The 22,581-nt window shown below is 38.7% G+C and overlaps 1 protein-coding gene across 1 annotated transcript in view; it reads left to right on the forward strand.

Moving 5' to 3' along the window:
• Positions 1-22,581, forward strand: part of EIF2AK3 (eukaryotic translation initiation factor 2 alpha kinase 3) — an 82,705-nt gene that overhangs the window by 16,052 nt on the left and 44,072 nt on the right. The window lies entirely within an intron of this gene.

A 22,581-nucleotide genomic window follows, 5' to 3' on the forward strand; every position in this document is an offset into this window, starting at 1 on the left:
TAAGACAGAGTAGAATGCAAATAGTTGTGATAACTTGAATGCTTTAGTATGTTTAAATTATAAGCAGCTAGTTGAACTTGAAGGTTTTCTCAGAAATACCAATTATGTTAGGTGGGTTTTTTAAGTTAACTTTTAAAAATTTAACTGTAGTTGGTATACAAGATTATATTAGTTTCAGGTGTACAATATAGTGATTCAACATCTTCATACCTTACAATGTGATCAGCCCTCTAATTCTAGTAATTACCTGTTATTCTGCCAATTTATTACAATATTACTGACTATATTCTGCTTTACCTTTCTCATTCTCTCCCCCTCCGGTAATCCCCCTTTGAGCTCTGTTTCTGAGTCTGTTTTTATTTTGTTGTACTTGCTCATTTGCGATTTTTGTTAGATTCCACATATAAGCGAAACCACACTATATTTGTCATTCTCTGACTGACTTATTTCACTTAGCCTGATGCCCACTAGGTCCATCTATGTTGTGGCAAATGACAGGATTTCATCCTGTCTTATTGATGAATAATATTCCATTATATATTTGCACCACATGTTCTTTACCCATTTGTCTAGCTATGGACGTGTAGGTTGCTTCTGTAGCTTGGCTGTTGTAAATAATGCAGTGAACATAAGGGTGCATACATCTTTTCAAATTAGTGTTTTTCTATTCTTCAGATATATACCCAGGTACAGAATTACTGGGTCATCTGGTAGATCGTTTTTAGTTTTTTGAGGAATTTCCATACTGTATTCTCTAGTGGCTGCATCAGGTTGTGTTCCCCCAACAATGCACAAGGGTTCCCTTTCCTTCACGTCCTCATCAACACGTGTAATTTGTTGACTTTTTGATAATGAACATTTTGACAGGTGTGATGTGATATCTCACTGTGGCTTTGATTTGCATTTCCTGATGATTAGTGATGTTGAGCATGTTTTCATGTGTCTGTTGGCCCTGTGTATGTCTGTTTTGTAGAAATGTCTCTTCCTGTCTTTTGCCCAGTTTTTGATTGGAATGTATATTTTTTATTAAGTCGTATGAGTTTCTTATATATTTTTGGGTATCAACCTTTTATTAGATACATTATTTGCAAATATATTATCTCATTCAGTAGGTTGCCTTTTTGTTTTGTTGATCATTTTCTTTGCTATGCAGAAGCTTTTTAGTTTGATGAAGTCCCATTTGTTTATTTTTGCCTGTGTTTTCCTGATGTCAAATAGTTTACCACCTATGTTTTATTCTAGGAGTTTTATGATATTAGGGCTTACATTTAAGTTTGTAATCCATTTTAAGTTTATTTTTGTATATGCTGTAAGAGAGTGGTACAGTTGTGAGAAGAATGCCATTGATGTTTTGATAGGATTTCACTGAATTTGTAGATTGTTTGAGTAGTATAGTTATTTTAACAAAGTAAATCCTTCTAATTCATGAGAATAGTATATCCTTCCATTTATATACTTCCATTTATTTATGTCCTCTTCAGTTTCTTTTTTCAGTGTCTTATAGTTTTTTGAGTACAGGTCTTTCGCTTCCTAGATTAAATTTATTTCTAGGTATTTTACTTTTTGATACAGTTGTAAATGGGATTATATTCTTAATTTCTTCTTCTGATCAATTGTTATTAATGTGTAGGACTAGAGCAAATAATTCTAAAGTTTATGTGGAACCACAAAGACCCATAATAGCTTCAGCAACCTTGAGAAAGAAGAATAAAGTTGGAGGTATCATGCTGCCTGATGTTAAATCATACTATGAGGCTTTAATAATCAAAATGGTGTGGTAATGGCATAAAAACAGACACATGGATCAGTGGAACAGAATATAGAATTCAGAAATAAACCCATGCCTCTATGGTCAGTTAATCTCTGGCAAAGGAGGCAAGAATATACAATGCAGTAAAGACAGTCTATTCAATACATAGTGTTGGGAAAACTGGACAGATACAGGCAAAAAAAAGTGAAACTATATCACCTTCTTACACCACATTCAAGAATAAACTCAGAGTGAATTGAAGACTTAAATGTAACATCCAAAACCATAAAACTCCTGGAAGAAAACATAGGCAGTTAATAACTCTTTGACATTGGTCTTCGTTATATTTTTGTTGATATATCTCCTCAGGCAAGTGGGAAAAAAAACAAACAATGAGGCTACATCAAATTTAAAGTTTTGCACAGCAAAGGAAATAATCAACAAATAAAAAACCTAACCTAATGGTTGGGAGAAGATATTCGCAATGACACTTTCAATAAGGCATCAATATCCCATATTTATAAAAATCTCATAGAAGTTAACCCTGAAAACAAAAAAACAAAACAAAAAAACTCCCAAACAATCCAATTAAAAATGGGCAGAGGACCTGAATAGACATTTCTCAAAAGAGGACATACAGATGGCCAGTAAACAGACAAATGAAACGATGCTCAGGGTTACTCACCATCAGAGAAATGCAGATTAAAACCTCACATCTCTCTGAATGGCTGTCATCAATAAATCAACAAACAACAAGTGTTGGCAAAGATACAGAGAAAAGGGAACCCTCATGTATTGTTTGTTGCCTTGGGATAGATGGCAACACGTATTTGGGATACAGGTGGGATTGCAAATTCATGTAGCCACTATACAAAACAGTATGGAGGTTCCTCAATAAATTAAAAATAGAACTACCTTATGATCCTGCAGTTTTACTTCTGGGTATTTATTTGAAGAAATTCAAACCACTAATTTGAAAAAATACATGCATTTCTTTGTTCACTGCAGCATTATTTACAAAAGCTAAGATATAGAAGCAATCTAAGTGCCCATCAATAGACAATTGGATAAAGAAGGAATGGCACATATATACAATGGAATATTACTCAGCTATAAAAAGAATAAAATCTTACCACTTACAACAACATGAAAGGATCTACAGGCTATTATGCTAAGTCAAATAAATCAGACAAAGATAAATACCGTATTATTTAACATATATGGAATGTAAAGAAGAATATAAATGAACAAACAAAACAGAAACAGACTCATAGATACAGAGAACAAACTGCTGGTTGCCAGGTGGGAGGGGGATCAGGGGCTGTTTGAAAAATGTGAAGGGTATAAAATATACAATTGATAATTACAAAATAATCACAGGGGTGTGAAAGTACAGCATAGGAAATACGAGTATAGTCAGTGATACTGTAGTAACTACGAATGGTGTCAAGTGGGTACTAGACTTATTGGGGGTATCACTTCTGAGATTATATAAATGTCTAACCACTATGCAGTATGTCTGAAACTAATATGAAATAGTACTGAACTGAAATTTTCAATTACAGTCAACTATAGTTGAAAAAAAATAAAGTGAGTCTCTTGTAGGCAACATGTAGTTGTTTGTTTGTTTGTTTTTTATCCATTCAGCTACCCTCTGTCTTTTGATTGGAGCATTTAGTCCATTTATACTTAAGTGATTATTAATAGGCGTGTGATTATTGTGGTTTTTGTTGTTCTTCTCTGTTACTTTCTTCTTCACTTGATCTCTTTCCTTTTGATTTATTTGCTGGTTTGTTTTGGTTGGGTTCCTTTTTTTAATTTTTTGTGTATTTTTTTTAACAAGTTTGGTTTATGGTTACCATGAGGTTCACATACAGTATATCCATCTATATCTATAGCAGTGCATTGTTAGCTGATAGGCATTTAAGTTGAAACACATTCCAATAGCACTACATTTTTGCTTTCCCCTCTACTTTTTTTACATCTACTTGATGTTGTGTTTTATATATTTTTGTTTCGTGTACCTATTTTTTATAGTTATAGTTAATTTTGCTACTTTTGATTTTTGGCCTTCATTTTAGCTTTTTAAGTGGTTGCTTTACTGTGCTACATATTTGCCTTCACCAGTGCTATTTTTTCTTTCCTCTGTTTTCTTATTTCTGGTCTTTTCTGCACAAATAAGACCCTTTACTATTTGTTGTAAACCTAGTTAATGGTGGTGAACTCTTAGTTTTTGGTTGTATGGGAAACTATCTTTCCTTTAGTTTTGAATGGCAACCTTGTGGGATATTATATTGTAGTTTGTCAGTTCTTTTCTTTCAGGTCTTTAATTATTTTCTGCCTCTCCCTTTTGACCTGTAAAGTGTCTTCTGAGAAATCAGTCCATAGCCTTATGGGGTTTCCCTGGTATTTGACTTGTTTTTTTCTTACTGTTTTCAAAATTGTCTCTATGTCCCTAACATTTGCCATTTTAATTACAATATGTCTTGGTGTGGGCCTCTGTGGGTTCATATTGTTTGGAACTCTGTGCTTCCTGGACCTGGATATCTGTTTCCTTCCCCAGAATAAGATTTATCACCCATTATTTCTTTTCTTTTTTTTTGATATATTTATTGATTATGCTATTACAGTTGTCCCATTTCCGCCCCTTCACTCAACTCCATCCTGCCCACCCCCTCCCTCCCACATTCCCCCCCTATAGTTCATGTCCATGGGTTATACTTACAAGTTCTTTGGCTTCTACATTTCCTACACTATTCTTACCCTCCCCCTGTCTATTTTCCACCTATCATTTATGCTATTTAATCTCTGTACCTTTCCCCCCTCTCTCCCCTTCCCACTTCCCTATTGACAACCCTCCATGTGATCTCCATCTCTATGGTTCTGTTCCTGTTCTAGTTGTTTGCTTAGTTTGCTTTTGTTTTGGTTTTAGGTATGGTTGTTAATAACTGAGTTTGCTGTCATTTTTACTGTTCATATTTTTTATCTTCTTTTTCTTAGATAAGTCCCTTTAACATTTCATATAATAAGGGCTTGGTGATGATGAACTCCTTTAACTTGACCTTATCTGAGAAGCACTTTATCTGCCCTTTCATTCTAAATGATAGCTTTGCTGGATAGAGTAATCTTGGATGTAGGCCCTTGCCTTTCATGCCTTGGAATACTTCTTGCCAGTCCCTTCTTGCCTGTAAGGTCTCTTTTGAGAAATCAGCTGACAGTCTTATGGAACTCCTTTGTAGGTAACAGTATCCTTTTCTCTTGCTGCTTCTAAGATTCTCTCCTGTTTCATCTTGGGTAATGTAATGATGATGTGCCTTGGTGTGTTCCTCCTTGGGTCCAGCTTCTTTGGGACTCTCTGAGCTTCCTGGACTTCCTGGAAGTCTATTTCCTTTGCCAGACTGGGGAAGTTCTCCTTCATTATTTGTTCAAATAAGTTTCCAATTTTTTGCTCTTCCTCTTCTCCTTCTGGCACCCCTATAATTCGGATGTTGGAATGTTTCAAGATGTCCTGGAGGTTCCTAAGCCTCTCCTCATTTTTCTGAGTTCTTGTTTCTTCATTCTTTTCTGGTTGGATGTTTCTTTCTTCCTTCTGGTCCACACCATTGATTTGAGTCCCAGTTTCCTTTGCCTCACTATTGGTTCCCTGTACATTTTCCTTTGTTTCTCTTAGCATAGGCTTCATTTTTTTATGTAGTTTTCGAAAAAATTCAACCAATTCTGTGAGTGTCTTGATAACCAGTGTTTTGAACTGTGCATCCGATAGGTTGGCTATCTCTTCCTTGCTTAGTTGTATTTTTTCTGGAGCTTTGAAGTGTTCTGTCATTTGGGCCTTTTTTTTTTTGTCTTGTCGCATCTGTTACTTAAAGGTGCGGAGCCTTAGGTGTTCCCCAGGGCGGGGTAACGCTGCTCGCTGCGCTGTGATGCTGTACGTGGGGGAGGGGCCGAGAGGGAACAATGGTGCCCGCTCCACTCTCCTCCGGATTTCAGTCTTTCGCTGTGCTACCCACAATCCAACTGGGCCCCTCTGGTGCTGGTTCCCGAGTGGGTGGGCTTGTGCACACTCTAGGCCCCTGTGTGTCTCTCCAAGGACCTCTCCTGTGAGGCTGGGTGTCTTTCCTGCTGCAGCCCCAACCCCCATGGGCTCTTTCAATCAGAGGTTTGAAGCTTTATTTCCCTGCGCTGGAGCCCTGGGTTCCGAGGTCTGCTTTGCTCCCTGCAGTTCATCCCGGTTTATCTGTGTGTGAGTGGGGCTGCAGGGTGCCCCCCCCCCCCCCCCCCCCCCCGCTCTGCCTGTCCCATTCTCTGACACTCTAAGTCCGGCCTTCTCGGTTTATCTGTGCGCGAATGTGGGTCCGCAGGTTCTGCTAGTGGTCAGACTGCCTGCCCCGTTCGTCCCACACTCTGCCAGTCTCGGTCCCGCCAGGGCCACTCGAGTCCTCTCCGCCCCGGTGCCCGTCTCCACCCCTCCTACCGGTCTGGATGTATGTTTCTTTTTTATCTACTTGGTGTCAGACTTCCTTGCCGTTCGATTTTCTGTCAGTTCTGGTTGTGCGAGGAGACGCAGTGTGTCTACCTACGCCGCCATCTTGGTTCTCTGCCCATTATTTCTTCAAATATACTTTCTTCACATTTCTCTCTCTCTTCTGGAATTGTATAATGTGAATGTTAGAGTGCTTGATGTTATCTTAGAGGTCCTTTATATTATCCTCATTTCATAATTTTAAAAAAATTTTGGTCTTCTGATTTGGTGATTTCTACTATGCAGTCTTCCAGGTAGCTAATGCCTTCTGTATTAACTAATCTGCCATTGATTTGTTCTAATGTATTATTTTTTTAGTGATTGTATTCCTCATCTTTGATTGGTACTTTCTTACATTTTCTATTTCTTTGTTGAAGTACTCTCTGAGTTCCTCTACTCTACTGACACATTTGTTGAGTGTTCTTGTGACCGTTTTTTGAATTATCAGGCAAATTACTTATATTCATTTTTTTTGTTTTTCTTTTTCTTTTCCTTGTTCCTTTAATTGGGACATATTCTATGTCTCCCCATTTTGATTGACTTTCTGTGATTGTTACTACGAGTTAGATGATATAGCTATCTCTTCCAGTCTTGAAAAAGTGGCCTCTGTGTGGTTTTGTCAGGCTAGATGTAGTTGGGGTGGGCATGTGTGGTGCCTGGTGTGTGACCAGGTCTGAAGGTATGGGCTCAGGGTGGGGCAGCCTGGTGTGTGTATGCTTGATTGGTGAGGTGGGTCTGCTCGGTGTGCTCAGCATGCCCTGTTGCTTTAATTGTCTGTTGCCTGAGCTGAGTCAGGGCAGAACTGCTCTGAGTGTGTACATCACATACCCTACCAGCTCCTTACTCTCTCCCATGGGGCAGCCCTGTGTGTATACACTATTGCATTTTGCTAGTTCTGCACCCTGTCTAGGCTGAGGAGCCCAGCATGCATGCAACCAGGTGAGTATGATTGCAGTGACCTGCTGTACTTATCGGATCGATCTCAAGGTGGAAGAGTGCCTTGTATGTGCACTATGGTGCCTTCCTGTTCTTGCTAGATCTATCTCCATCATGGGTGGCTTGGGATGTGCTAGTGCGACCCTGCAGATTGGCCAGAGACCCTGGGTAGAGCTTCCACCTGCTATCTTTGTGCAGGGGAAACATTAACAATGGTGCTCACCAATTTATCCTGTCCTGGGAGTGTCCTTAGGTCCCGGAGAGCTCTTATGGTTTCCCAACCTTCTCTATGCAGTCTTTCTTGTTTTTTGTGCAGAAGCTGTTCTGTTGGCTCTCAGTTATCTTTCAGGAGGAACTGCTCTAAACACAGGTGTCCATTTGATGTGTCCTTGGAAGGAAGATCTTCCTATGCCAGCATCTTGGACCTGCCTCCCTATTGGCTGGTTTTTAAATTGTAGTCCAACTTTCTTATCATTACTAGTCCTTAACATTTTCTGTGGTTTATTAGGGTTCTCTTGTTTTAAATATCCTTCTTCCTCCCCATCCTTAACCCTAGATCCTTTGGATAGAATGCTTTGAAATGTTGAAGTGCAAGTATATTCAAAAAGTTTCACTGTATCACCTTTGCACAGTAAATGAAAACTCACTGGTTACCTTCCATGCAGGAGAAGAATACTGAGACCCATTTGCATTATCTAGATTTAAATTTTCTACTTTATTGAAAAAAAAAGAAAATCTAAAGTTATTGAACCATTTGGAATAGCATGATAAATTTACTACATTTTATTGCTGCCCTAAGTTTGTGTATATATGTTAATAGCAACATTGTTCCCAGCATTGTAATACACATATGATATGCTTTACAAGTGTGTAATCCTCACAGAGGTTTTTCTGCAGTTGATGTGTTGGTGTCATTTTGTAAAAGAGGAAGTAGAAGCCCAGAGAAATTAATTGCTTGAAGTCGCAAACTGACTAGGTGGTAAAGCTGGGATTGAACTCAAGCTTGCCTGACTGTACGCCCTTCTGCCTGCTCTGGAGCCCTTTCTCATCTTGTCTGTACCTTCTTGTACACGCTCAGGCAATTTGCCTCAGATAGTGGGTTTCAAACTTTATGGACTCCCTTTACATTCTTAAAAATTATTGAGGGTTCCAAAGTGCTTCCCCCACCACCCCAAGGTTATATCTGTCGATACTTAAACCATGTTAAAAGTTAAAACATAATTTTTAAAAGGACTTATTTAGTAATTCATTAAAAAAGGCCGGTGAGCGCATTGCATGATAGCATCAACACCATATTTTTTTGAAGAATAACTATATTTTCCAATGCAAAAGCATTTAATGGAAAGAGTGGCATTGTTTTACATTTTTTGCAAGTTGGTTTAATTTCTGCTTTAGTAGAAGACAGTTGGATTTTGGTATCTGCCTCTGCATTTAATATGTTGCATTGTTGTTTTGGTTGAACTATATGAAAAAGAAAATCTGGACACATCCATATATAGTAGTTAGAAAAGGGAGGAGTATTTTAGTATCCTTTTCAGATGATTTAGGTCATTTTTTTGATACTCTATTAAAATAAGTAAAACTTTCTTAGAAGTTAGTTGTACTATGGAATCTCAAACCATATTAATGAACATTTTGTACATTGTTACATTAACATCCATTCATCTGTCTTGCCTTTTACTTTTGTATGGTTTTCTATCCTCATTTGGAAAATATTGATTTATTGAGTTATGAAGATCTTTCTGATGGTGACATATTTCCTCACAGAATATTTTAAAAATCAAATTTGTTACTGTCACCACTGATCTCATCAGGAAAATCTTGAAGTACTGGGAAGCTGTCAAGCTCACATTGGTAATTGCAGCTTTTCCAAAATTCTAGTTTTTGTTAAAACTTGAATTTTATCACAAATGTTTTCTTTGAAGTGAGAGATTCACTTTATTTTTGAGAAAATGTCTGTGAAATACCCCCAAATCTCATAGTGATAGTTTTTCTCTCAATTTTTTAAGTAAAAAATGCACCTCTATGAACAAAGCTTCTAGTTCAGCTCAAAACTCAGTCACACAAGTGCTTTTCCCGACGTGCTTGAGTATGTGGCACAGAGCTTGATGGAGACTTCTCTAATTAGTGATGCAGAATAGTAACAGGTATGTATTCAGGTCACAGTCTAATGAAATTACTAATTTTATTGCATCATCAGAACACTGTGGAGTGAAACTGTCTTTTCTTTTTTTGCTGTAAGCGTGTGACAGTGAGGAATATAAGGGCTGCTAGTTCGGTGCTTGATTTGTGCTAAGGCACCAGCAGTTTAGTCACCACTGCTTTTACACTCTGTGCAAATGTCACCACAGTGCAAAGGCAAATAACACATTAGTGAAAACTCTTTGATCTTCTGCATCTCTAAAAGTGTCCGCAGACCACACTTTGAAAATTGCTGACTACTATATCACTGGAATTATGAAAAGATTGGTAAGATTATAAGCATGTTAACAAGGAGAGGAATGTATTATGAGCTTGAGTCATCTGTTATTCAGCAAGATGTGTGTTGCTCAGCATCTGGAAGTTGTGTTCAGAAATTGGACAAAATACCACAAAAAGAGGATCAAAAACTGCTCTTTGTAATGTTCTGAATTGTATACATTGAGTAATAACTTTCTAAATTCATTTGATACAATACTTAGGAAGGTCTCTAACTTTTTGTGAGAAATGGTTAAATGGTTAACTTTGTCTGAAGCCCAGCATTTGGTAGGAAAGTATAGTGTAGGAAGTAGGGCTAGAAGTAGCAGGCAAATGGAATTGATGTGGAGATACAGCAGGCGCCACCCACAAGACAATAGATCCATGGCTTCATTTGGGGACTCCTGTATTAGACTGTCAGTTCCTCCAAGCTTTCATCTACAGTGGTATGAAGATGAAACAATCAAACCCAGAGGCCAGAGAAGATGTATTCTCTGTGCAGCAATTAATAATCTAATGAGAAGATGAAGGGTTAAGGATTTTATAGACTGTATAACAATTTCCAGTTACCAATGATAGAGGAATTGGTTATAGATTGCATGTACTTTTTAGGCTGTGTGATATTGTGGGGGAGGGCCTAGGACTCAGGAGCTTGAGTTATAGTGTGATTCTTCTAACAATTGGCTAAATTAATCGTTAATTTTCTTTCTTTGTAAAATTATGGAGTTGCACTAAATTTGTAAAGACTGTGCTAACTTCAGGAATCAGGTACCATTGAATACATGAAACACCCAAATAAATTATCCAGAGGGATTTTGGAACTTCCCTTTTTCCTACATTTAAGGACTCTTTAAAAAATAAACTACAGCTCTGGCTGGTGTGGCTCAGTGGATTGAGTGCTGGCCTGGGAACCAAAGGGTAGCCAGTTCAATTCCCAGTCAGGGCACATGCCTGGGTTTGCCTGGGTTGCGGGGCAGGTCCCCAGTATGGGGTGCACGAGAGGCAACCATACACTGATGTTTCTCTCCCTTTCTTTCTCCCTCCCTTCCCCTCTCTCTAAAAATAAATAAATAAAATCTTTTTAAAAAGGACTAATATATTAGAAATTACCAGTAAGTGCATATTTCATTGCCTCCTGGCCTGCTCTGATGTTGTCTTTAAACTTTTCTAATCCAAAAGGCATATAAAATAGTGTATTATGTTGCTTTATGTTGCTTTAGTGGTGTTTTGATTATGTCAATTAAAAACATAAGTTCCTACAGGATGACAGAGATTGATGGTTCTATTAAAAACAAGTAGAAGGGGATAATGAGGGGGGGAAAGAGGGAAGGGTTTTCAGGAACATCTGTAAAGGACACATGGACAAAACCAAAGGGAGGTAGGATCAAGAGTGGAAAGTGGGGATGGCTGGGGTGGGGGGAGTGGTAGGGGTAAAATGTAGACAACTGTACTTGAACAACAATAAAAGAAAAAAAAACAAGTATTTTACATTATATTTAGAATGAATTGTATACTGCAGGGAAGTAGAGGTACCTTGGCACACGGGTCTGATTTGCCATTCTTTCCTTATAACTAGGTATTTGCAAACTTCCTGAAAAGAATACTGATAGAAACCAAGCTAAAACTGTGTGTATGTGTGTATTAGAGTCGATGATGAACTTTAGGCAATGATTTTCAACTGATGTGCCATAAGAATTTTTAAAACATGCAATACCTGACTGTTTAGTCAGGGGCACTGACCGTTTTTTCCTTAGATTGTCAAATTAAAAAAAGGGCAACCAACACAATAGCTGTCTGGTGTGAATGAATCAAAATTATACCTTTTTTTTTTTTTGGTCAGATTGGAAAAAAATAAAATTTTTTTTGGTGTGTTGCAGAATTTAGTAATTAGTTTATATGTGCCATGAGATGAAAAAGGTTGAAAATCACTGACTTAAGGGGTACTCTGTTAGCTTTTACAGATGTGCCCTAGTTTCTAAGCCTACTACTTTTGGTAGTAGCTAAGAATTTTGGTTTTAATTTTCAGAAGGACAACCCGAGATGAAACCTGATTTGCTCTCCTCTGGTGATTTACATGCAGAATCAACTTGAAAAAGCATTAAGGGGATTTGGCTGTGGTTCCTCATTGTCCCAAATTTTATTTTGTTTTATAACATATCAATATAGTTTTTTTGGGAGGGGGGCTCTGGGTGGCATTTGGACCACACTTTACCAAATCTAAGTGGATATAAGTTTGTCTTTAGAAGAATATCTGTATCTTTTCTTTATTTAGAGATATATTTGTTTTGTTGTTTTGGTTTTCTGTTATAATGCCCTTTTCCCCCCCTCTTAAAAAGAACAAACAACTCTGTTAGAAGTCTATAGTTAGAACTTGGGGTTTTGTTTTATTTTAGGCATGTTCCTCCCCTAGGGATACTGCTTTTCTGTTTCATACAGGTGCAGAAACAGACAACTGTGAAGCTGGGCTCTCCATCCTCCTTCCTCCCAAATCGCATCGCACTGCATTCGTTAAGAAGGGCCTTCAGAAATGGGGGGAGTCTTTGGAAAGAGTAAACTTTTTGTGGCTGCTGATTCATGGTTCACAAAGATTTCATTAGTAGACCCTTTTGAGTATTGCTTTATTAAAAGATGTGTCATCACTTACACAGATTCTCAAACTTATACTGAATGATGTCTGTCATTTTGCAGTTTTTCATTTGTACATAAACTAGCAGCACATAGTCAGCCTGGCTGTGTCATCTAAGATTGTGATTTATAGTGAAAAGTCGTTGTCAATCATGTAGCAGGCCAATATTTAAATAATTGCTTAGGTTAATTGCTTTTCTTTTAATAGGAATGAAGCAATACTTTGATTCAATTTTGTTTTATTAATCCCTTAGCATGGCTGAAAGCAATGCTGTGAACCAAACTAATTTATTCCAGCAAGAGTGTTGCCAAGTGAGAAATTGATTTGACCCTGTTTTTTAAGAAATTGACTTCTTGTGCACATTTTTTTGTACTTCATGAATGTGAGATACACACAGAGATAGTTTCTAAAAATCTGTGCTTTTCATCATGAATATGAAAAGTATGCTTAAAAAGTCTGGTAATTTTCCTTTAGGCATTTTGTTTTGTAGGTTGACTATAGGTTAAGTAAAGAAATAATGAAAAAATTATTATTTGGTTGCTGTCTCACTGCTCTTGGGCATTAACTAACAATTTTTGAAGATTATAATAAATACTAAATTACTTGTTTTTTTCTTCTGCATTTACGCTTATTTATTTGTTATATTTAAAATTTTATTTATTTTTAGAGGGAGAGGAAGGGAGGGGGAGAGAGTGGAAGGGAGGGAGAAAGGGAGAGAAATATTGATGTGTGAGAGAAACATCTATCAATTGCTTTCTTACACACCGCAACCAGGGACCTGGCCCACAACCCAGGGATATACCTTGACCAGAAATTGAACCAGTGACCTTTTGCTTTGTGGGAGGACACTCAACCAACTGAGCCACACTGGTCAGGGTCATTTACTCTTATTTTAAATCTGCATTTTGTTTTAAGTATGTCATACAGGATGACTTCTCGGATTAATATTCAGATCTCCTGAGAGATTTCATAATCCTTTATGTTAGGTCATCTTCCTTAATCTTTGAAGTATAATTTCCCAGGAACATTTTTCTTTTATCAGATAAGCTTCCTTTACTCTCCCCATCTTGGTAATTTAGAAGTTTTCAGGGAAATATAAAAAGTATTTTCTGAACACAACAATATTGGAACTTTTGTTAAAACTCACAAATAGTCAATTCTGGCATCTAGGAGTCTGGTCAGTTTCTCATTTTGATTTATTAAGAGTTATCATTTTTATGTTCTATACATAGTGTATCATTTTGGAAGAATTGAAATATACACAAATATGCCTGTTAGCTTGCCTATTAATGTTGCCTATCTTCATGATAAATAAAGTACTTTACTATCCTTTAGAACAGTGGTCCCCAACCTTTGAGGCACCAGGGACTGGTTTTGTGGAAAAGAGTTTCCACACAAAAGAGCCACACCAGCCAGGGCAATAATTTTAATTCTTACTGTGCTTTATCTTCTCAAAGCCCTGGTGTGGCCCTGTGGAGTGGGCATTGTCCTGCAAACAGAAAGGTTGCCGGTTCAGCTTCTGTTCAGGGCACACATGCCTGGCTTGCAGGCCAGGTCCCCGGTTGAGGGTGTATAAGAGGTAATAATCAGTGTTTCTCTCCCTTCCCCTCCTTCTACAAATAAATAAATAATACATAAAATTATGAGCAGAAAAAACAAGTAGAAGAAAAAAAAAACTCAAACCATGAATTTATATTTAAAAAAAATAACTGAAGGGGGAAGCAAATTGCACAATTAGTTTGAGTTGCAGAACAGCGAATCAGAACAAGTAGCTGCTTACAGGGACAAATCAGTGGAATGTGAAGATGCATCACAGTAACCTACATTTTGTTCTACCAAGAGATTTGCAGCTAACTGCAAACTCATTCCTATGCTGGGAGGGTGAGGTAATGCTCTTGAGAGGGGTGATGTCATTCATCTCTCTACCTGAACTGAATGCATATAGTGCTTCTTGTGGCTGTCAAGGAAAAGCACCATCTGGTTTCACAAATATGCAGCCTGAAAGACTTCACAAAGGTTGGTGCAAAGGTTAGCAACCATGTCTATGACTCATGAGTGGCCAATGAGTAAAGAGCAGCAATTTAAGGGTAAACTTTTAAAATCATAATCCAGAAATAGAACATGATGATTCAGTATTGAATTGCAATGCTTTTGTTGTTGGTTTGGGTTTTCTACTTTTCTCATTGAGTTAATGCTGTTGGAGATTTAACTTTTTAGATGAGCTAATTTTTCATGGTATTGTCAATCAAAGTCTTGGTTGTTTAAACCATTTTTAATTATAGAAAAGTTTGTTTTCTATTACACTAGGAGGAATATAGTTCAACCTTAAAATAATGATGAATTTTAGTCTGTATTATTAGCTTGATAGTTTTGGGGGTTTTTTTCGGGGGAGATAGAATTAGGAACCATTATGTTCCGTAAGGACCTGCTGCTGCTTTTGGTGAAAAGAGATTGTTTATGGAAGAAGAAACAAGTCAAAGTAAATGTTACTGTTTTACTACAGACCCATTCACTCTTCTTTCTAGTGATGCACATCTGCTTTACCTGTTTATACTTGACAGGACTTGACAACCTGAAATACCTACTTTTAACTTTATCATTATTTGAATTTACTATTCTGGTAAATAAAATATAGAATATCTAACATAATATGGAAGATAGAGAGCAATAAATTCTTGATTGTCTAACATATGTAACTCAAAATGAAGATCGTATTGGCTAAATACTACATATTGTTATCATACTATATGTATACTTTGACCTATGTCTCTTCTTAGTGGCCACTTCAATTTGGATGTTCTACAAAATAAAAAAAAAGTTTAAATATTTTGAAAATAAAGTCTGTTATCTTGTTATCAAGAAATATACGAGAGCAAAGAATAAAATAATAGTGCAGGAACTCTAAGGTAATGGGATACATATTGATGCCATTTGAAAGTTTATTAAAAATTAAAAAAAAAAATTTTTTTTTTAAACGGCCCTGACCAGTGTGGATCAGTTGGTTGAGTATTGTCCCCCAAAGCAAAAGGTTGCTGGTTCAATTCCCAGTCAGGGCACATGCCTGGGTTGTGGGCCAAGACCCCAGTTGGGGCGTGTGTGAGAGGCAGCCCATTGATATTTCTGTTACACATCAATATTTCTCTCCCTGTCTTTCTCTCTCCCCTCCCCCCTTTCCCCTACTCTAAAAATAAATAAATACAATCTTTAAATAAAAAGAGTAATAATTGGAGCTCTTTAGATATCCAGCATTTCGATGAACCTTTGATTTAATGGCAAAGCCTCCTGGCTTTAATTATAGAACTCTGGCAAGGCTCTTGAGTATCTTTCTTTTCTTTTTAACCTCTTATTTGGAAATAATTTCAAACTACAAAAAAATTGCCCAAGTAAAGGTGCTTAACCACCCCTAACCCTTGTATACCCAGCTTTACCTACCCAAACCTTCTGTTCACTTTATTATTGAGTGCCTCTCTCTTCCCCCTCCCCCAACCACTCATATACTTTTTTAAATTATATTTTATGGATTGTGCTATTACAGTTGTCCTGATTTTTCCCCCTTTCCCTCCACCCGGCAACACCCACTTCCTCAGGCTATCCCCCCACCATTGTTCTTGTCCATGGGTGATGCGTATAAGTTCTTGGGCTACTCCATTTCCTATACTGTACTTTACATCCCATGGCTGTTCTGTAACTACCCATTTTTACTTCTTAATGCCCTCACCTCTTCACACATTCTCCCCTTCCCCCTTCCCCCTTCCCATCTGACAACCTTCTGGTAACCAAGTTCTTTTGCTGCTTTTAAGAGTCTATCTTTAACCTTTGGCCTTTTAATTATGATGTGTCTTAGAGTGGGCCTGTTTGCATCCATCATATTTGGGACTCTGCACTTCCTGGTCTTGCATGTCTATTTCCTTCACCAAATTAGGGAAGTTTTCTTTCACTGTTATTTCAGACAGATTGCCAATTTCTTGCTCTTTCTCTTCTCCTTCTGGCACCCCTATGAGGCGAATATTGGACCTTTTAAAGTTATTCTGAAGGTTGTTTATATATAATATCCTCATTTTTTTTGGATTCTTCTTTCTTCTTGTTCTGATTGGTTGTTTTTGCTTCCTATGTTCCAAATTATTGATCTGGTTCGTGGCTTCATCCACTCTACTGTTGTTTCCCTTAGTGTATCCTTCATTCTGACTGGGTATTTCTTATGCTGCTAAGGTCCTCACTAAGTTCCTTGATCATCCTTACAACCAGTGTTTTGAACTCTACATCTGATAGACTGCTTATTTCCGTTTCGTTTAACTCTTTTTCTGTAGTTTTGATCTATTCTTTAATTTGGGCCATGTTTCTTTGTCTCCTCATTTTGGCAGCCTCCCTGTGTTTCTTTCTTTTATTAGGTAGGGCTGCTTTGACTCTGTGTCTTGGTAGAGTGGTTTAATGTCGTAGGTATCTGTAGGATCCAGTGGCACAGCCTCCCCTATTACTCAAGCTGGGTGTTAAAGGTGTGGTCCTCGTAGGGGCTGAGTATACCCTCCTCTTGTAATTGAGCCTTGGTTGCTGTTGGCAAACCAATGGGAGAGAGAACGCAGGCCAATCAGCTGCAAGGACTGGCTCTGACCACTGACTACCGACCTCTGCCCTCTGTGGAGGATCACCTGTGCAGGGGCAGGGTGGTGGTTCTCTGACATGGTCTGTAGCTGTCCACTGGGTGTGTTGGCCCTGGGGTTTCCTGGGTGGTACAGGCCAAGGTCAGCCCTGGCCTGTGTTTTGCCCAGGGCACCAGGCCTGAGCTGTAAAGCAATCTGAGATGGCTGTTACTTGTGCTGGGTTTGGAGATTCCCAGGTAAAGCCAAGCTGTGACCCTAATCTGGCTGCCTCTAGGACTCATTGAGGCCAGATGTTGCTTGTTTGATAAGATTTAGGAGCCAAGACCAGCCATTCTTAGGGAATAGCAGCTTGGGTGGTCCCATAAGTTGAGTGGGGCAGAGCCTCTATGAATTTCTAAGGTGGGTCACACAGTGTTAGCCAGGTTGATGGAGTCTCAGATATGGCAGCAGCCTATTGGCTCTGTGGGTGGAGGCTCATCAAAGGGACAAATGGCCTCTGGTTGCTCTGATGCCAGGCAGTTCAGTCTCTTCCTTATACCACTTGTGCCCTGCAAGCTGCCACTCCAGTGCTGGAGCTCAGAGGGAGTGAGTCTACGTAGGTGAGTCCATGTGTGTGTTCCCCAAGAGGAACTGCTTAGGGCTCTAGCAGCCTTGTCCACTGACTCAGACCCCTCTGATATTTGCAGCCAGGAGTTATGGGGACTCATCTTCCTGGTACTGGAATCCTGGAATCCTGGGCTGGAGGGCCTGGTGTGGGGTGGGACTCCTCGCTCCTGAGATATCCATGAATTTTTCTGCACAAAGGTGTGAGATCAGCCCTTTTCATGTCTGCGCCCTGCCTGCCAGTTGGATGGATGCAGTTTCTTATAGTTGTTAGACTTCCATTCAGCTCGATTTCTGACATTCCTGAGTGATGGTTGTTCTATATTTTAATTGTAATTTTGATGTGGTTTTGTGAAGAGGTGAGCCATGTCTGCCTATGTCACCATCTTGACTGGAAGCCTCGGCCACTTTTGATCTTCCTTTCTTTTCTAACAGTTGATTTACATGCTGTAAAATACAGCCATTGCAGCCCTAGCCGGGTGGCTCAGTTGGTTGACCTAATAACGTGTTTTACAGCATACTCTGTCCCAGTATAGCGTCACATCTCGTGCATTTATTTGTCATGCTACATTAGCCTCTTTTAATCTGGATTTATCCACAGACTTTGTCTTCTATGACATTGATATTTTTGAAGAATACAGTCTCTCTGCCCTTTTATATAAGAATTGACATTTCCTCATTTTGTGCTTGTCTGTTGTTTCCTTGTGATTAGATGCAGGTTGTGCATTTATGGTGAGGGTCCTGCATAGGTTTTGTGTCCTCCCTCAGGACATCACATTTGTCATTCAAGGATGTTACTAATTTTGGTCATCCAGTCAAGGTATTATATGAGTTCTTCCTTACATAATTATTGTTTTAGAAAAAATTCTTGTAACTAATAAGCAGTCTATGGGGAATACTTTAAGACTATTCAACTATCCTGATTCTTATCAAAATTTCCACTTAGACTTAACACCATTGCTAATTTTTGCCTGATTTAGTCTTTACTATGATGGTTGCAAAATGCTAATTTTCCAACTGCAGTCCTCCCTTTATATTTATCAGTAGAAACTTGACATTTTATTTCAGTGAGAGCCCCCCATTTATTCAATAATAAATAAAATATTTATTTGAGCTATTTTATTGATTATGCTATTACAGTTGTCCCATTCCCCCCCCCCCCCCGTTTATTCTTTCTGCCCTGCACTCCACCTCCCACCCGCATTCTTCACCCTTAATTCATGTCCATGGTTGTGCATATAAGTTCTTTGGCTTCTACATTATACTATCTTAACCTCCCCCTGTTTATTTTGTATCTACCATTTATGCTTCTTATTCCCTGTACCTTTACCCTCATTCTCCCCCTTCCCCACTGATAACCCTCCATGTGATCTCCATTTCTGTGATTCCGTTCCTGTTTTAGTTGTTTGCTTAATTTGTTTTTGGTTTTTTTAGGCTCAGTTGTTTGTAGCTGTAAATTTGTTGTCATTTTACTGTTTATAGTTTTGATCTTCTTTTTCTTTTAACATTTCATATAAGAGGGCTTGGTTGATGATGTACTCCTTTAACTTGTCCTTATCTGGGAAGCTCTTTATCTGCCCTTCCATTCTAAATGATAGTTTTGCTGGATAGAGTAATCTTGGCTGTAGATCCATGCCTTTCATGACTTTGAATAACTTCTTTCCAGCCCCTTCTTGTCTGCAAGGTTTCTTTCTAGAAATCAGCTGATAGTCTTATGGTCACTCCTTTGTAAGATAGTCTTATGGGCACTCCTTTGTAAGTAACTGTCTCCTTTTCTCTTGTTGCTTTTAAGATTCTTTCCTTATCTTTAATCTTGCTTAGTGTAATTGTGATGTGCTTTGGTGTGTGCTTCCTTGGGTCCAACTTCTTTGGGACTCTGAGCTTCCTGGACTTCTTGGAAGTCTATTTCCTTCAGCAGATTGGGGAAGTTCTCCTTCATTATTTTTTTGAATAAGTTTTCAAGTTTTTGCTGTTCCTCCTCTCCTTCTGGCACCCATATGATTTGGATGTTGAAAGTTTTAAGGTTGTTTGGAGGTTCCTAATCCTCTTCTCATGTTTTGAATTCTTGTTTCTTCATTGTGTTCTGGTTGAATGTTTATTTCTTCCTTCTGCTCCAGATTGTTGATTTGAGTCCCAGTTTCATTCCTTTTACTGTTGGTTCCCTATACATTTCTCTTCATTTCACTTTTCATAGCCTTCACTTTTCTCTCCATTTTGCAACCATACTCAACCATTTCTGTGAGCATCCTGATTACCAGTGTTTTGAACTGTGCTATCTCTTGACTATCCCTCCTAGCCACAGGTTGGCTATCTCTTCATCGCTTAGTTCTATTTTTGGAGTTTTGATCTGTTCTTTCATTAGGGCCATATTTTTTTTTGTCTTGTCACAGCTGTTACTATGTAAGGGTCAGAGCCTTAGGTATTTGCTAGGAGTGGGCAACCCATGGCACTGCATTGTGGCACTGTGTGCAGGGGAGGGTTCTGAGAGGGAACAATGCCACTTGCTTGGCTCTTAGCTGGCTTTCAGTTACTTCCCCTGCTACCCACAAACAAATTGGGCCCTTCTGGTGCCGATTCTGGGTGGGTGGGTTTGTATATATTCTAGGGCCCCATGAGTCTCTCCAGTGAACTCTCCTGTGAGGCTGGGAGTTTCTCCTGCTGCCGCAACCCCCTCAGGTTTTTATAGCCAGAGGTTTTGAGGCTTTGTTTCCTTGTGCTAGAACTCTGGGTTGCATGGTCTCTCTTGCTCCCCAGTTATTCTTCCTGCTTATCCACATGCAAATGTGGTACCACCTGAACTGCCAGCCTCCATGTTGCCAGTTCTGGTCCACCAGCTTGCCCACCTGGTCCTCTAGCCGCTGCCTTGCCAGGAATCCTCTCCACCCCTGCTTTCCATCCCCACCCTTCCTACCGGTCTGAATGTATGTTTCTTCTTTAACTCTTTGGTTGTTGAACTTCCATGCAGTTTGATTTTCTGGCAGTTCTGGTTATTTTTTGTTTTTAAATTTGTTGTCCTTTTGGTTGTGCAAGGAGGCAAAGTGTATCTACCTGCACCTCCATCTTGGCCGGAAGTGTTACTCCCCCCTTTTTTTTAATGCTTTATAATTTATTATTTTGGTGTTTAAACTCTTCCAGATGTGGCCAGTGGCATGCTCTGATCTTTTTTTAAAAAAAATTACGTCCATACTTTCTAGAATAAATGTTAAAGGCCAATCTTGTGCCTACCCTGTCCCAGTCCTGGATCAACCATTTCTCTGAGAAGGCTTAGTTCCTTTGGTGGGGAATGAAATTAGATAACAAATTCTGGGCATTAGATTTGAGTGCACTAGTTTATAGGCACTGTATAAACAAATGTAAAATCATTAGCATACCTGATACATATGTCTTAGAGGTACAATATACAATTTTTGAGAATGTAATGGTGTCTCAATTTACAGTTACAGCAATAAGTACAGTATTAAGGAATTGGAAGATTTTTTCGTCATCAAATTTGCACTGCCAACCTTTTCTTGGATTTCATAGAAAACATAACTGATGTTAGCTTGACATCCAAATAGAATTTCAGTGGGCAGTGTTGGTAAAGGGGGGTGTTTCAGGGATAACAAAATTGCTTGTAACAAATAACAATTTGTTAATGACTGAACAGTAAAAGTAACATAGTGTGTTTAAGTAATGATGCTTGATTTCTGCCAGTGTGAGAAAAAGTGAAGGTCAGGTGGAAAAGGTTGTTTGAGGTCATGGTTAGAGGACTTTTGAATGTCAGACTTAGGATTTGGGGACTTTACTAAGAAGGTAACAGAGAACTTTGGAGGTTTTTGAATAATGTCATAACAAGCTTAACTCTTACTCCAGAGATAAGTCTATAAGCCAGTGAGAAATTAGAGTGAAGGAATTTCCAGGTAAGAGGTGTAAAGAGGCTATGAAAGAAAGAAAGGAAGGAAGGAAGGAAGGAAGGAAGGAAAAAGGAAAGGAAGGAAGGAAAGAAAGAAAGAAAAGAAGAAGAAGGAAGGGAGGAAGGACAGGAAGGAAAGGAAAGAAAAAGAAAGGACTGGATTAGAATAGTGGTTTTCAACCCGTCCTCCACAACCCTGGTGATGTGGAACAAAGCTAGGGGAAGGGGAGGGTTTGTGAGCTGGGCACCAATTTAGAACTCCTACTGGCTCTGTGAAGTTTTTAAGTATCCCTTTAAGGAAAAAATTCTTCTGGGTAAGGAATGAAGAAGTCCATTGTGAAATGTTGTTTTAAAAAGAGTTAAGACCAGCATTTATTTGCATCTTATTTTTTTGTTTCTTAAACTCATTCTTCTTTCCTATTCCCTTTTTCCAAAGTTCTGAGTCTATATCAGGAAAATAATTTTGTCATTAGATAAAGTAAATCAAATTGTTTTTGTGTTTTAAATGTCAAAGGATCAGTGTCACCAAATCCTGTACTAATAACTCTTTCTCAAGAAACAAGATATTCTTGGCCAAAACCTTTAGAGTCAGGCTGAACTCTTTTCTTTTGCTCATTCTACACAGGAATCTACCATGAAATCCTGTTGGCCTTACCTTTCAGTTATGTCCTCTCTAAATCTGACCACCTTCAACACCTGCAGTGCTACCAACCATCAGCACCCTCTCCGTCCTTCTACTTTCTTTCCCTGCCTCTGCCCTTGCCTCGATAGCCCATTCCCTTCCCTCTGTGATGTGTACACTTACACCTTAAGGCCTGAGTAAAGAGTGTGACCCCAAAATAGCATAGTTAACTTTCATGTTTAGCTTTTGCTCAAATATTACATTCTTAGCTGGGTCTACCCTAAACTCCTCAGTGATAGTCTCCTTCCCTCCCACATGCACATTTTCCAGTTCCCTTGATCTTGTGCTGTTTTTTTCCTCTCTGGCATTTATCACCTAACATACCCTATAATTATTCATAGTGTTGTTTGCTAACACCAGAGTTTGAGCTCCAGAATGGCAATGATTGTTTTTGTTATTATTCATTTTGCTCATTGGTCTCTACTAAGCAACAGAATGATACCTGGCACATAGTAGGCCCTCAGTAAACATTGTTAAGGAGGAAGGACTGGTTACTGAGCATACAATCCCTCAGTAAG

This window comes from Desmodus rotundus, chromosome 3, assembly GCF_022682495.2.
Source record: "Desmodus rotundus isolate HL8 chromosome 3, HLdesRot8A.1, whole genome shotgun sequence".
Taxonomy (NCBI): Eukaryota; Metazoa; Chordata; class Mammalia; order Chiroptera; family Phyllostomidae; genus Desmodus; species Desmodus rotundus.